This window comes from Amblyraja radiata, chromosome 11 (genome assembly GCF_010909765.2).
Source record: "Amblyraja radiata isolate CabotCenter1 chromosome 11, sAmbRad1.1.pri, whole genome shotgun sequence".
Lineage (NCBI taxonomy): Eukaryota > Metazoa > Chordata > Chondrichthyes > Rajiformes > Rajidae > Amblyraja > Amblyraja radiata.
Genome location: NC_045966.1, coordinates 86629 through 101518, shown reverse-complemented (window position 1 = coordinate 101518; position 14890 = coordinate 86629).

Sequence of the window (14890 nt, the reverse complement as noted above, 5' to 3'; positions counted from 1 at the left end):
TCAGAAGAATTTACTCAATTACGGGCTAATAATGGGAAAAAAGCTCATACTTAAATTCTGGAAAAATGCGCCCACACCAACAATAAAAATGTGGATATCAAATATGTTTGAAACACTACATCTGGAAGAGATGAGATTCCTCTTAGCAGGTAAAGCAGACCAATTCCAAAAGACGTGGTCTACGTTTTTGGAACTATTACAAGCATGAGGTGCAATAGTAATCTAAAAAATAAATAAATAAATAAATAAATAAATGGTATCAGGATCTGGCAACAAACAACAAAAACAGACTTGGAGGAGTTTAATGTTATAATAGAGCGATTGTTTCTCCTTTCCTTTTCCTTCTTTTCTAGGGTCTACTTTCTTTCTTTACTTCCTTCTCTAACTTCTTTTCTAAGGGGCTTTCTTTTCTCAACACTCTCCAGCACCTTCACGACTCTTGCGCACTTTCCTTACTTCCTTTACTTCTATCTTTTTCTTAAAGCTCAAAAAATGAAGCGGTGCAAAAAATGTATTAAGACATATGTGTTGTGTATTATTGTAACTTACCGTACTTCTAATAAAAAAAAATAAAATAAAATAAAAAAACATTTGAGACCAGTAGCCAATGTCACTGGGAAAGTTTAGTTTAGTTTAGAGATACACTGTGGAAACAGGCTGATCAGCCCACCAAGTCTGTGCTGACCAGTGACTATCTGTACACTAGTTCTACCCTACACACTATGAAAAATTGTACAGAAGCCAATTAACCTATAAACCTGTACGGCTTTGGAGTGTGGGAGGAAACCAGAGCACCCAGAGAAAACCCACGCCGCCACAGGGAGAACGTACAAACTCCATACAGATAGCACCTGTACTCTGGATCTAAAGGGGCTGTCCCACTTGGGCGACCTAATTGGCGAATTTAGAAGAGTTTAGGAGAGTTTGAACAAATGTCATGTTGAAGACCTCCTTCGACTATGTAGAAGACCTCCTTCGACCTCCTTTAACTATGTTGAAGACTAGCTTCGACTAGCTATGACTAACTTCAGGAAAATTGGACACCAAATAGTGGAGAGTGAAGACGACCTCCTTCGATCTCCTTCGACCTCCCTTCGACTATGATGAAGACTATCTACGACTACCTTCGACTACCCTCGATTATCAACGTTGAAAAATACACCGCGATCTAGCTGAGGCCTCGAGTACACGGGGACTACTCTCGTGCATGAAGGAGAGTTACAAAGACCCCCTTTGACCTTGTGTCGACCATGCTGTGAGTATGAGTCGAGGGCAAACTTGCCAGAACTTGCGGATTATGGCGTCCAAGTGGGACAGCCCCTTAACACAGGTCTGTGGCAGTGTAAGGCAGCAACTCTACCGCTGCTCCACTGCGCAGCCCCCTGTTGGTTCCTTTCTTATATAATCACATTTAATAATGAATTGGAAGCAAATATATACGTGAGATGATCAGTACGTTTACAGATGATATCAAAATTGATACGATGGACTGAAGAATGTTGTCTACAATTTAAAATGGAGCCTAGATGAATTGGGAAAGTGGGCAAAGATTGGGCAGTGAAATTTATCTCAGACAAGTACGGAGTGACGTATTTCAGAAAGTTAAACTAGGCCACGGCATACACAGTTAATGGCAGAAGAGGATCACTGTTTTATCTGAATACCCATGGGGCTGGATATGTTCACCCTGGTTTAACAGCCTAGCATAATTGAGACTGCATCAATGCAGAGCCATCTCTGAACACAGATCTGCAGTGTCTGCCAACATCAGGGTTATAACATCCTATACACGAGTTTGCATTTGAGAGTCCTATTAAATAATCTAGTTGACACTTAATTAGTGGATTGAATGGCCCCATTGCTGAAAGATAAATGGACAATATATTTGCCTTCGATAGAATCAGGTTACATATTGTTCTGGGCACATTTATTACTTTATTTTCATTGCTTGGAGGTCATTTGAGCTTTATGCTGCAAAATCATGAAAATGCTATAAATGTTATTTGTTCGAAGCATCCTTCCTCAATCTGATTTTGAAGTCTGAAAGGATGCATTGTTGGCGCTGGGGGTTGCCAGTAATGCATGTATTGTTCTTCCAAAGGGAGCATAAGTAAGTGCAAGAAAGGCAATGGAGACAATGGGGGGGGGGGGGGGGTTGCGATCAGGTTTAGTTTACTTTAGTTTAGATATACAGCATGGATGTAAGGCCTTTGGCCCACCTGGTCTGCACTGACCAGTGATTGCATTTGTTTGTGGAAACAGGCCCTCCTGCCCACTGAGCAGTCATCACCCTGTACACTGGCACTATCTATCCTAGGGGCTCATGTTATCGACCTCCCGGTGGTGAGCACTGTCAACTGACCCCAGTCAGGCTAACAACTACAAACAGAAACAGCAGCAGCAGCACCACAGCTTGGCGCCAACATGGAGCATGAGCCCTATTTAGGGCGGGCACCTGCGGATGTCGAACTGGATGGCATCACCCTGCTGCGGACTTCTGCTGCCTCAAAGGCAAGAAGAAGAAGTTCAGCACAGCCAATGTGGGCCAAAGGGCCTGTTCCTGTGATGTACTTTTCTGTATTCTATGATTAAGAGTGGTTTCCAGAATAGTACGATCAGAGCAATTATAGAAACATAGAAATTAGGTGCAGGAGTAGGCCATTCGGCCCTTCGAGCCTGCACCGCCATTCAATATGATCATGGCTGATCATCCAACTCAGTATCCCGTACCTGCCTTCTCTCCATACCCTCTGATACCCTTAGCCACAAGGGCCACATCTAACTCCCTCTTAAATATAGCCAATGAACTGGCCTCAACTACCTTCTGCGGGAGAGAATTCCACAGATTCACCACTCTCTGTGTGAAAAAAGTTTTCCTCATCTCGGTCCGAAAAGATTTCCCCTTTATCCTTAAACTGTGACCCCTTGTTCTTGACTTCCCCAACATCGGGAACAATCTTCCTGCATCTAGCCTGTCCAACCCCTTAAGAATTTTGTACGTTTCTATAAGATCCCCCCTCAATCTTCTAAATTCTAGCGAGTACAAACCGAGTCTATCCAGTCTTTCTTCATATGAAAGTCCTGACATCCCAGGAATCAGTCTGGTGAACCTTCCCTGTACACCCTCTATGGCAAGAATGTCTTTCCTCAGATTAGGAGACCAAAACTGTACGCAATACTCCAGGTGTGGTCTCACCAAGACCCTGTACAACTGCAGTAGAACCTCCCTGCTCCTATACTCAAATCCTTTTGAGTATAGGCGGTGGTGAAGACGCGGTGAACAATACACGGAGGGCCGGGCCGGGCCGGTGGGTTGCAGCAACGTTTACAAACCTCGGTCACAGCTCACGCCCGGACCCAGGCATAATTTCCCGCCGCTGGACCTCTCCTTCCCTCCCTCCCTCCCTTCCCTCCCTTCCTTCCCTCCCTCCAATCCCTGCCCTCCCTCCCTCGCACCCTTCACTCCCTCCCTTCCCTCCCCTCCCTTCTCTCCTTCTCCCCTCAGACTCCGCCAAACACACACACACACACACAGCATGTCCGGCAGATCCTTCCTCTCTCTTTTCCCTTCTCTCCCCTCCCTTTGCCGAAACCCTCCCTTAGACTGATAGGGGGGACTGATAGGGCAGTCTGAAGAAGGGTTTCGGCCCGAAGCGTTACCTATTTCCTTCGCTCCATAGATGCTGCTGCACCCGCCGAGTTTCTCCAGCATTTTTGTGAATCCCTAGACCTAGTACAATGAGCGTCCACCGAGGGTCACCCGGAGACGTGACCGCGGAACCTCTCCGGGCGACCCTCGGTGGACGCTCACTGTACTAGGTCTAGGGATTCCTACTCTCCCGGGCAATATACCCTCCCTTTTTTCCAGGACCGTAAATGTCCGACTTTCTGTGTTTGTGCTTTTTTTTAAATTCTATTTTATTTTTAATATGTTTTATTATTTATTATTTTTTTATTTTTATGATACTGACTGTAAAGGGAAATTCATTTCGTTGTCTCTAATTGAGACAATGACAATAAATTTGAATACAATACAATACAATACAATGCAACTCTGGTCACATCACGGTGAAGGAGCGTGTGTGTGGCCCGGACATTGAACTGATTGCTGTGGGTCTCCGCTTATGCTGTGTGCCCTAGGGATTCTCACACGCCACTGCAGTGGCTGTTTATGTTTAATCTTTATGTAGTTTTGTATCTTGTTGCTTTTATGGTATAACTGTATGGTAAATCAAATTTCATTGTACATCGGTACACGTGACAATAAAGGACCATTGAACCATTGAATCTTTGAACCATTGATCTAAACTAAACTAAGATCATTACAACTCAAGTTAAATACACAAATTAATAACTCGGGAGTGGTGACGTTACCAAACGTCGGCACACTGGTGCAGCTGGTACACTTGCAGCCTGACAACGCCAGAGACCCAGTTTGTTCCTTCCCTCGGGTGCTGTCTGTGTGGAGTTTGCACCTTCTCCCTGTGACAGAGTGGGTTACGTCCGAATGCTCTGGTATCCTGCCACACCCCAAAGACATACAGGTTTGTAGGTTAATTGGCCTCTGTAAATTGCCCCTTTTGTGCAGGGAGTAGATGATAAAGTAGGATAATATAGAACGAATGTGAAGCAGCGATTGATGGTTGGCATGGATACAGTAGGCTGAAGAGCTTGTTTGCATGCTGCAGCTCTACACTAAAACCAAACTGAATGTGAGGTGGCATTACATTTTGCATCGGACTGTGATCTGCAATCTGGAGGCATGGTTAACATAGAAAAGTCTGTTAGACAGTTAAAAATAGCACACGTTAAAATGCATTACTGGAGCTTTAAGTGATTATCTGTGATTTAATCTGCTAAATAAATGGGAACTAACTCAATTCTTCTTGCATTTACCACTAATCTTGAACAAGCCAAACATGTTTATCTTCTGCAGGTCGTGATGAGTTGCAGTGGTGAAACTTCAGAATGGCTTGTCCTGAAAATAAATAGTTTGTCACAGAGGAGTAATTTTCTGGTTTGGCCTCTGCACCTTTGGCTCATGGCAATGCAAGTCTACTGGCAGTAATGGAACAGTGATAACCTCAGGCAATGATCATTGGATACAGTGCGGGAAGCTGGATCATAACACGGTGATTTCTGGGAGCTGCTCTGAACCGTAAATGATAATGGAGAAGTTATATCTTGGCATTGAGAGGGGGAGGAGACCACGGCTTGTCTGGGGCAGTTTTATGGACCATGCAGATATGGCATTGATTAAGGTATGAAGCGGAAAGTGATTGATGATTAGTGGGCTTAGGGTTCAGCCACTCCTGGAGCAAGGGAGCACAGACTTCATCAACAGATCGAGAGGATGTCTCTGGGGTATTTGCATGCTCCCCCTGTGACCACATGGGCTTCCTTCAGGTGCTCCGGTTTTATCCCACATCCCAACAACATGTGGATTTGTAGGTTAATTGGCCTCCAAGTTGCGTCTTGCGTACGGAGTGGATGAAAAGATGGGGTAACACAGATACTTTGTTTAGAGGGGGAAGGAATGGGGAGTTATGTGAGGAGTGGGACATCTGCTTCTCTAGGTTAGGTGGGTTAGGTTGGGGTTATTATTGTTATGTTACTGAGGTACTGTGAAAAGCTTTGGAGCAAGATTCTGGGGGTCTTATAACAAAAATATACAATTCTTAAGGGATTGGACAGGCTAGATGCAGGAAAAATGCTGGGGAAGTCCAGAACCAGAGTCACAGTGTATAAGGGGTAGGCCATTTAGGACCAAGATGAGGAAAACGTTTTACAACCAGAGAGCTGTGAATCAGTGGAATTCTCTGCCACAGAAGGCAGTGAAGGCCAATTTACTGGATGTTTTCAAGAGAGAGTCAGATAGAGCTCTTGGGGCTAACGAAATCAGCAGATATGGGATCATACGGAATGGCGGTGCTGGCTTAAAGGGCCGAATGGCCTACTCCTGCACCCTATTTTCTATGTTTCTAAAAAAGTATTCTTGGGGCTAGAAACTCCAGCCCATTTTTTCATGAACTCTGGAAACCTGTCAGCAACTACAATGTTTACAGACAGTTCACAACCCCCTTGCAGTGACCCATGTTAAGAAGGTAACACGTGTATGGTCCAGACATGAGAAATGGCAATGGATACATTTACATCAGGAACTACTCAATGGGTCAGGCACCATCTATGAACAGAGGTGCGTCTGACCTGCTGAGTATTTCAAGCATTTACTACGACTTCCAATAGTTAATGTATTTTCTATCTGTGTCATGTTTAACCTGACTTTACATTTGTTCATTTGTCATTTTTTTCTGATGAAGGGTCTTTGATTGGATACATTAATCCTGTTTCTCTTTCCATGATGCTGCTTGACCTGCTGGATGTTTGTATTTATTTTTCACGTCTTCTATGCTCCCTTCAATTGTCAATTTAGTTTATTTAGAGATACAGCATGGAAACAGGCCCTTCGCCCCTCTGTTCCCTACCCCCCCCCCCCCCCCCCCCCCAACCTTCCATCACCCCTTCTCACTATTTCTATGTTATCCCAATTTCCCAACAACATCCTACACACTGGGCCAATTAACCTACAACCCCACATGTTTGGGGCTCCTTGTACATCAGTCTATGAAAGTAACCATGCAGGTACAGCAGGCAGTGAAGAAAGCAAATGGCATATTGGCCTTTATAACAAGAGGAATCGAATATTGGAGCAAAAAGGTCCTTCTGCAGTTGTACAGAGCCCTCGTGAGACCACACCTGGAGTATTGTGTGCAGTTTTGGTCCCTTAATTTGAGTATGGACATTCTTGCTATTAAGGGAGTGCAGCGTAGGTTTACAAGGTTAATTCCCGGGATGGCGGGACTGTTATATGCTGAGAGAATGGAGCAGCTGGGCTTGTACACTGGAGATTCGAAGGATGAAAGGGTTGAAATATTGAAATATATAAGATTGTTAACGGCTTGGACACGCTAGAGGCAGGAAACATGTTCCCGATGTTGGGGGAGTCCAAAACCAGGGGTCACAGTTTAAGAATAAGGAGTAAGCCATTTAGAACGAAGACGAGGAAACAGTTTTTCTCCCAGAGAGTGGTGAGTCGGTGGAATTCTCTGCCTCAGAGGGAGGTTCTCTGGATGCTTTCAAGAGAGAGCTAGATAGGGCTTTTAAAAATAGCGGAGTCAGGGGATATGGGGAGAAGGTAGGAATGAGGTAATGATTTGGGATGATCAACCATGATCACATTGAATGGCGGTGCTGGCTCGAAGGGCCAAATGGCCTACTGCTGCACCTCTTGTCTATTGTCTATAGTTGACGCAAAAGTGGGATAAGATAGAGCTGGTGTGAACAGGTGATCGATGGTCGGCGTGAACATGGTGGACCAAAGGGTCTGTGTGTCTGCTGTATAACCAAACCAAACTAAACTAAACCAAACTAAATATAACCAAACATTGGAGATGAATATTTACCTCAAATCTTAACATTGAGCATTTTAATTTCATGTGATTATCCATCATCCCAAAAACTTATTAACATCTTGGATTTTAACCTTCATTCAGATGCAATGATTCAATTTAGTATAAATTGTTATTCTTATAAATATATTGCGAATAAAATATTTAGTGGCAGAAGATGTCATCCTATTTTGGATGCAGTTATTTTAATCACACTTTGATGTTGCTTCTATTTAAATACCCAAGAGCTGGGGGGATATTTCAAGGACATTGTCCATTGCATCAGACTCCAGGTACTTAGTAGGCATTTAACAAGCTGAAGTGGACATGTATTAAGAAGGCCAAAAAATTCAGTCACCTCCACAAATTATGATTACTCAGGATGCTTTCCTCTGCTTCTGTTTACCCGCAGAATTGTTCTAATGGCAGGCTCATGGTGAAATCAATTACAGGAATTGGCTGGCATAAATTACCGAATCAGGTGGTATGAGATACATTAGCTGTTGCAAAGGAAATAAGTAGTCTTTAAAATCTCCCTGAGTTAATGGTGAGATGCACTGATATTAAACCAGTTCAGTTCACACAAGGTCTGAACAGGTTTGTGGATGCTCTTGGCTACATCCACAACTTTGCAATTTCTTGCCATCTTGGATGGAGCTGTTCCCATAACCATGCTGTGATGCATCCTGATTGAATGCTTTCTACGACGCATCGTAGAGGTTGGTGAGGGTTGTTGGGGACATGTCCATGTGGAGTTTGCATATGACTGCTGAAGATATACACACATTCCTGGAACAGCACATATTTCGCTTGGGCAGCTTACAAACCCAGCGGTATGAATGTTGATTTTTGTAACTTCAGGTATTCCTGCATTCCATCCTCTCCCCTCTCTCGCCACTTCCCCACATTAGTCATCCTACCAGTTCCGCCGTTGACATCCTTGTATCCCTCTTGTTGTTACATCGCCCTCAACAATGGGCCATTATGGGCTCTTGAGGTCATTTGTTTCCAGCCCTGATTTGTTTTGGACTTTTCTCACCTCTAGTTTATTCCCTATCGTCCCTCCATCTCGAGTTTCAGTCTCAATGAAGGGTTATGACCCGCAAGGTCACCTATTCCTTTTTTCTCTAGAGATGCTGCCTGACCCGCTGAGTTACTCTAGCATTTAGTGTCTTATCTTCGGTATAAACCAGCATCTGCAGTTCCTTCCTGCACATTCTATGACCACATTGGTTTTCCCATGTGCTCCAGTTTGTTCCCACATCCCCAACGTTTAGTTCAGTTTTGTTTATTGTCACAGTTACAGTGAAAACCTACAGTGGAAATATGCTGGTAAGTCAATTGGCTACTTCCTGTACATTGCCCCCGGTGCTTGTGGGTGGCAGGACAATCAACGTAGCATGGATGAACATGTGAGAGAGAATGGGTTTCATGAAATGAGGAAGAATGGCACATTGATGTGTCTTGAATGTGTAGACTCATTTGACCGAATAACCATCTTCTGTGTAGTAAGCAAATGTAATAAGTATGAGATTCAACCCAATGTTTTTCTGGAGTTCATTCAGTATTGACTGGATTTAATTTAGTTTAGTTTAGAGACACAGTGCGGACGCAGGTCCTGTGGCCCACCAAGTCCTCGCCGACCAGCGATCCCATACGCTAGCACTATCCTACACACTGGGGACAATTTATCAAACCCAGGTCTCTGGCACAATAAGGCAGCAACACAACTGCTGCACCACCATGCCACCCAACTATAAATGTATTACAATTAATTGATAGCGTTATGGATTATTGTTTATTTATTTGTGCTTTTACATGAATGAGGCTGTGAAGGTGTAGCAAGTAACTAGCATTCCCCATACACTATTTCTATCTTACAGACTGGGGGCAATTTACAGAAGCCAATTAACCCTACAAACCTGTACATCTTTGGAATGTGGGAGGAAACGGAGTACCCGGAGAAATCCCACGTGGTCTTAGGGAGAACGCACAAACTCCGTGCAGACAGCACCTGTAGTCAGGATTGATCCTGAGTCTCTGATGCTGTGAGGCAGCATCTCTACTGCTGCGCCACTGTGCCACCCTGAAAAAAACAAATAATAATACTACTCGGTAATCCACACCCTAGTTCAGTTTGGCCACCACTGGCCTCCCTATGATTTGTTAGGCATTTGCTTTCGCTGGTTGCCCTCTTGTGTCATTCAGCCTAAGCATGGTCCACTCATGGATCCATTGGAATGCAGCCCGGACAGTTCCAAACCTCCTGCACCCAGAATCCACCAAATAATTCGAACGTGGCCAAACCCAGCCCGAAACCTCCATATGTATCAGGAAGGAATGGCAAATGCTGGTTTACACCAAAGATAGTCACAAAATGCTAGGCTAACTCAGCGGGCCAGTCAGCATCTTTGGAGAGAGAGAATGGGTGAAATTTCAGTCCACAATTATGCTCTCCCCATCCATCGAACAAATTAAAACCCTCGGTGCTTTAGAAATAAAATAGTCACTATCTAGGCAAGAAGAATGAGCACATTTGATGTAAGGGTAGACACAAAAAGCTTGAGTAACTCAGCAGGATAGCCAGCATCTCTGGAGAGAAGGAATGGGTGCCGTTTTGGGTCAGACTAGTCAGGGGAAAAGGAAACAAGAGATATAGACATATAATGGTGATGGTGGAATTATATTTACTACCACTCAATGCTCATTACCAACCCGAGAAAAATGAACTGATTCTACAGTACATGAATATATATTCGGGAGAGTTGCATGAAGGAAATAATGAACCTTAAGATTCGTCGAAGATACATTATTCGCAACGACCAAATCAATAATATTAAAGAAATATTGCAAGGAAACAAACTTTTTAAAGTAAAATTGAATATATTTAGTAGAACAATAATAGGTAAATATGTAAATAGGTAAATATATATTAATTGTAAATAACAATGAGTAAATATGGTTAAAATATATATAGGGGCTGTGCTGGACTGCTGGACTGCTGGAGTGCTGGAGTACTGGACTGCTGGACTGCTGGTCTGCTGGTCTGCTGGACTGCTGGACTGCTGGTCTGCTGGACTACTGGACTGCTGGACTGCTGGACTGCTGGAGTGCTGGACTGCTGGTCTGCTGGTCTGCTGGAGCGCTGGACAGCTGGACTGCTGGTCTGCTGGACTGCTGGTCTGCTGGTCTGCTGGTCTGCTGGACTGCTGGAGTGCTGGACTGCTGGAGTGCTGGACTGCTGGTCTGCTGGAGCGCTGGACAGCTGGACTGCTGGTCTGCTGGTCTGCTGGACTGCTGGAGCGCTGGACTGCTGGACTGCTGGTCTGCTGGTCTGCTGGAGCGTTGGACTGCTGGTCTGCTGGACTGCTGGACTGCTGGTGTGCTGGTCTGCTGGAGCGCTGGACTGCTGGTCTGCTGGACTGCTGGACTGCTGGTCTGCTGGAGCGCTGGACTAGTGGTCTGCTGGTCTGCTGGACTGCTGGTCTGCTGGACTGCTGGACTGCTGGTCTGCTGGAGCGCTGGACTAGTGGTCTGCTGGACTGCTGGACTGCTGGACTGCTGGTCTGCTGGAGTGCTGGAGAGCTGGACTGCTGGACTGCTGGACTGCTGGAGTGCTGGACTGGTGGTCTGCTGGACTGCTGGAGCGCTGGACTGCTGGTCTGCTGGACTGCTGGAGTGCTGGTCTGCTGGAGTGCTGGACTGCTGGACTGCTGGACTGCTGGACTGCTGGAGTGCTGGGTGCTGCTCATGGGGTTGGAACCCTGGAGTGCTGCTGGTGTGGTTTCTCGTGAACCCTGGACTGCTGCTCGTGGTTGCTGCCTTCCTCGGTGGCAGAGCTGCCCCAAACCATTGGGCTCCACTTTGCACCACCTCGCCGTCTGCCTCTTCAAGGGCTTGGTCTTGTCGGCAGCCAGTCTCTCCACAGCTCTCTGCTGACCCCGCCTGTTCCCATCGTTCGTACGGGCCTGTAGCTGCTAAACGCTGGTGTGAGACTTTAGAGGATTTTAATTGGAAATGGTGAAGCCAGAGGAAGGAATGTTAATGGAGGCAGGCAGGAGGGGAGAAATGGGAGTGGCCAGTAGACACAAAATGCTAGAGAAAGTCAGCGGGCGAGGCAGCATCTATGGAGAGAAGGAATTGGTGACATTTCAGGTCGATACCCTTCTTTAGTCAGGGGAGGGGGTAGGACAAAGAAAGAATGTAGGCGGAGACAGTGGGACCAGTGAGGGAGATGTGAAGGGGGGAATGAAGCAAGAGAGCAAGGGCTACCAGAAGTTAGAGAAGTCAATGTTCATATCGCTGGGGTGTAAACTACCCAAGTGAAATATGAGATGCTGATCCTCCAATTTGCACTGGGCCTCACTCTGACAATGGAGGAGGCCCAGGAGAGAAAGGACAGATTAGGAATGGGGGGGGGGGAGTTGGTGCTGGGCCACCGGGAGATCAGGTTGGCTAAGACGGACTGAGCCGAGGTGCTCAGCGAATGATCACCGAGCCTGCACTAGGTAGCGCCAATGTAGAGAAGTTGGCACCTGGAACAGCGGATGCAGTGATGAGGTTGGAGGAGGTGCAAGTGAATGTCTGCCTCAACTGTAAAGACTGTTTGGGTCCTTGAATGGATTCGAGGGGGGAAGGTAAAGGTACAGGTGTTGCATCTCCTGCGATTGCAGAGGAAAGTGCCTGGGGAGAGGGTGTTTTGGGTGGGAAAGGACGAGTTGAGCAGGTAATTACGGAGGAAATGGTCGCTGTGGAAAGCAGAAAGTGGTGGAGATGGGAAAATATGGCCAGTAGTGGGATCGCTTTGGAGGTGGTTCCCCCTCCCCCCTCTCTTAACGTCCCGAGTCCCCCTTATACTCACCTTCCACCCCATCAGCCGTTGCATACAGCATATAGATGCTGTGGGCCGAGCATCGAAAATGTGTCTAGAATTTAACTATCGTGACCCATGTCTCAGAAATACATTAAATTTTGCACAGATTTAGATAAAATATAATTGAGAAAAAAGTCATAACTCGTCAGTGCCAAAAGTTGCACATTATTTAATTAAATTAATTCGAAAATTAAATCAAAAAAGTAAGTGGCATCTAGTGTCCAATGCCCATATTACACCATGGGGAGCCTAATTCCATGCTGCAGTCACTTTAAACCATATATTCTTATACTGTGTGTGTGTGTGTGTGTGTGTGTGTGAGAGTGTGTGTGTGTGTGTGTGTGTGTGTGTGTGTGTGTGTGTGTGTGTGTGTGTGTGTGTGTGGTCGAAGTGACAGCTGCCAGCCCAATAATCCATTTGGCCCACAATGTCCCTACTAGCCCTCTGGAAACCAGACCCTTCGGCCTGCAACACCATGCTAGCGCTCCAGCAATATTGGAATTGTTGGAGAGGTGGAATGTTGCGTTGGGGGACCAGCCTTGCCGTGTGAAGCTGGGATCCAATGGGTCCCACATAGTAACTTTATAGACAAATCAATTGAAAAACAAAATTATCAGCAAGGTTAGCAATACCTATATTCCTTGGAAACCTTGTTATTGTTTTGATGTAATTAGGAGGCAGCCATGATCCCAGGGTCCTCGCTGCCTAGCGACCATAAAACAAAGTGCGGGATTGGTCAATTTGCGTCCGAACTCAAAGTCAAATGTGCATTGATTGGACAATTACTACTCGGAAAAAATTAAGGTTTTTCTCATATTTAAAAAATCTGCATGTTTTGGTCTTGACGAGTTTCAGGTATGATTTATATAATATTTATACATAATATGTTAAAAATTCAGGTAGATCCGTGAGTTGGGTCACGAACTTGAACGAAAAAGCTCCTCCGCCCACAGCCTAACATCCTCCAACATTTTTGCCACCTCCAAAGGGAGTCCACTGCTGGCCGTATCTTCCCATCTCCACCCCTTTCTGCTTTCCACTTAGGAAACCTGAACGGAAATCTCTGGAGACTTTGCGCCCCACCCAAGGTTTCCGTGCGGTTCCCGGAGGTTTTTGACAGTCTCCCTAATGGTCGAAAGTGCTTTTCCGTTTCTTCTATGTACCGCCGATTATTTCAAAAAATTCAAAACCGGCCGCGATTAAAAATAGGTTGCCGTTTAAAAAATCGGTGATAGGTTGCAGGTAGTGGAAGGCTACCGGCAACCTCCGGCAACCACCTTCAACTAGCATCGCAACCGACTTAGACTAAAAAATTACCGATTTTTAAAACGGCAACCTATTTTTAGTCGCGGCCGATTGTGAATTTTTTAAAATAATCGCCGGAACATAGAAGAAGCGGAAACCACTTTCGACCATTGGGGAGACTGACAAAAACCTCCGGGAACCTCCGGTAACTGCACGGAAACCTTGGGTGGGGCGCAAAGTCTCCAGAGGTTTCCGTTCAGGTTTCCTAAGTGGGACAGGGGCATAGGCACTTTTCTCTGCAACTGCAGGAGATGCAAGACCTGTCCCTTTACCTTTCCCCCTCGACTCCATCCAAATGACCCAAACAGTCTTTCCAGGTGAGGCAGAGGTTCACTTGCACCACCTCCAACCTCATCTACTGCATCCGCTGTTCTAGGTGTCAACTTCTCTACATTGGCGAGACCAAGCACAGACTCGGCAATCATTAGCTGAACATCTCGGCTCAGTCCGTCTCAACCAAGCTGATCTCACGGTAGCCCAGCACTTCAACTCCTCCTCCCATTCCGAATCTGACCTTTCTGTCCTGGGCCTTCTCCATTGTCAGAGAGAGGCCCAGCACTAATTTGAGGAACAGCACCTCATAAAGTGCATTCAGAAAAAGCTGGTTAGAAATTTTTGCAAAGTAATAAAAAATAAAGAACTGAAATATCACATTTACATAAGAATCACAAATATCAAATTTACATGTATTTACATTTACCCTTTGCTATGACACTCAAAATTGCTTGGGATCATCCTGTTTCTATTGATTATCCTTGAGATGTTTCTACAACTTGATTGGAGTCCACCAGTGGTAAATTAAATTGATTGGACATGGTTTGGAAAGGCACACATCTGTCTGTATAAGGTCCCACAGTTGACAGTGCATGTCAGAGCAAAAACCAAGCCATGAAGACAAAAAAATTGTCTGTAGATCTCCGAGACAGGATTGTGTCGAGACACAGATCTGGGGAAGGGTATAAAACAATTTCTGCAGCATTGCAGGTCCAGAAGAGCACAGTGCCCTCCGTCATTCTTAAATGTAAGAACTTTGGAATCACCAGGACTCCTCATAGAGCTGGCCGCCCGGCCAAACCGAGCAATCGGGGGAGAAGGGCCTTGGTCTGGGAGGTGACCAAGAACCTGATGGAGCTCTGACAGACAGAGCGCCAGAGTTCCACTGTGGCAATGATAGAACCTTCCAGAAGGACAACTATATCTGCAGCCCTCCACCAATCAGGCCTTTATGGTAGAGTGGCCAGACGGAAGCCACTCCTCAGTAAAA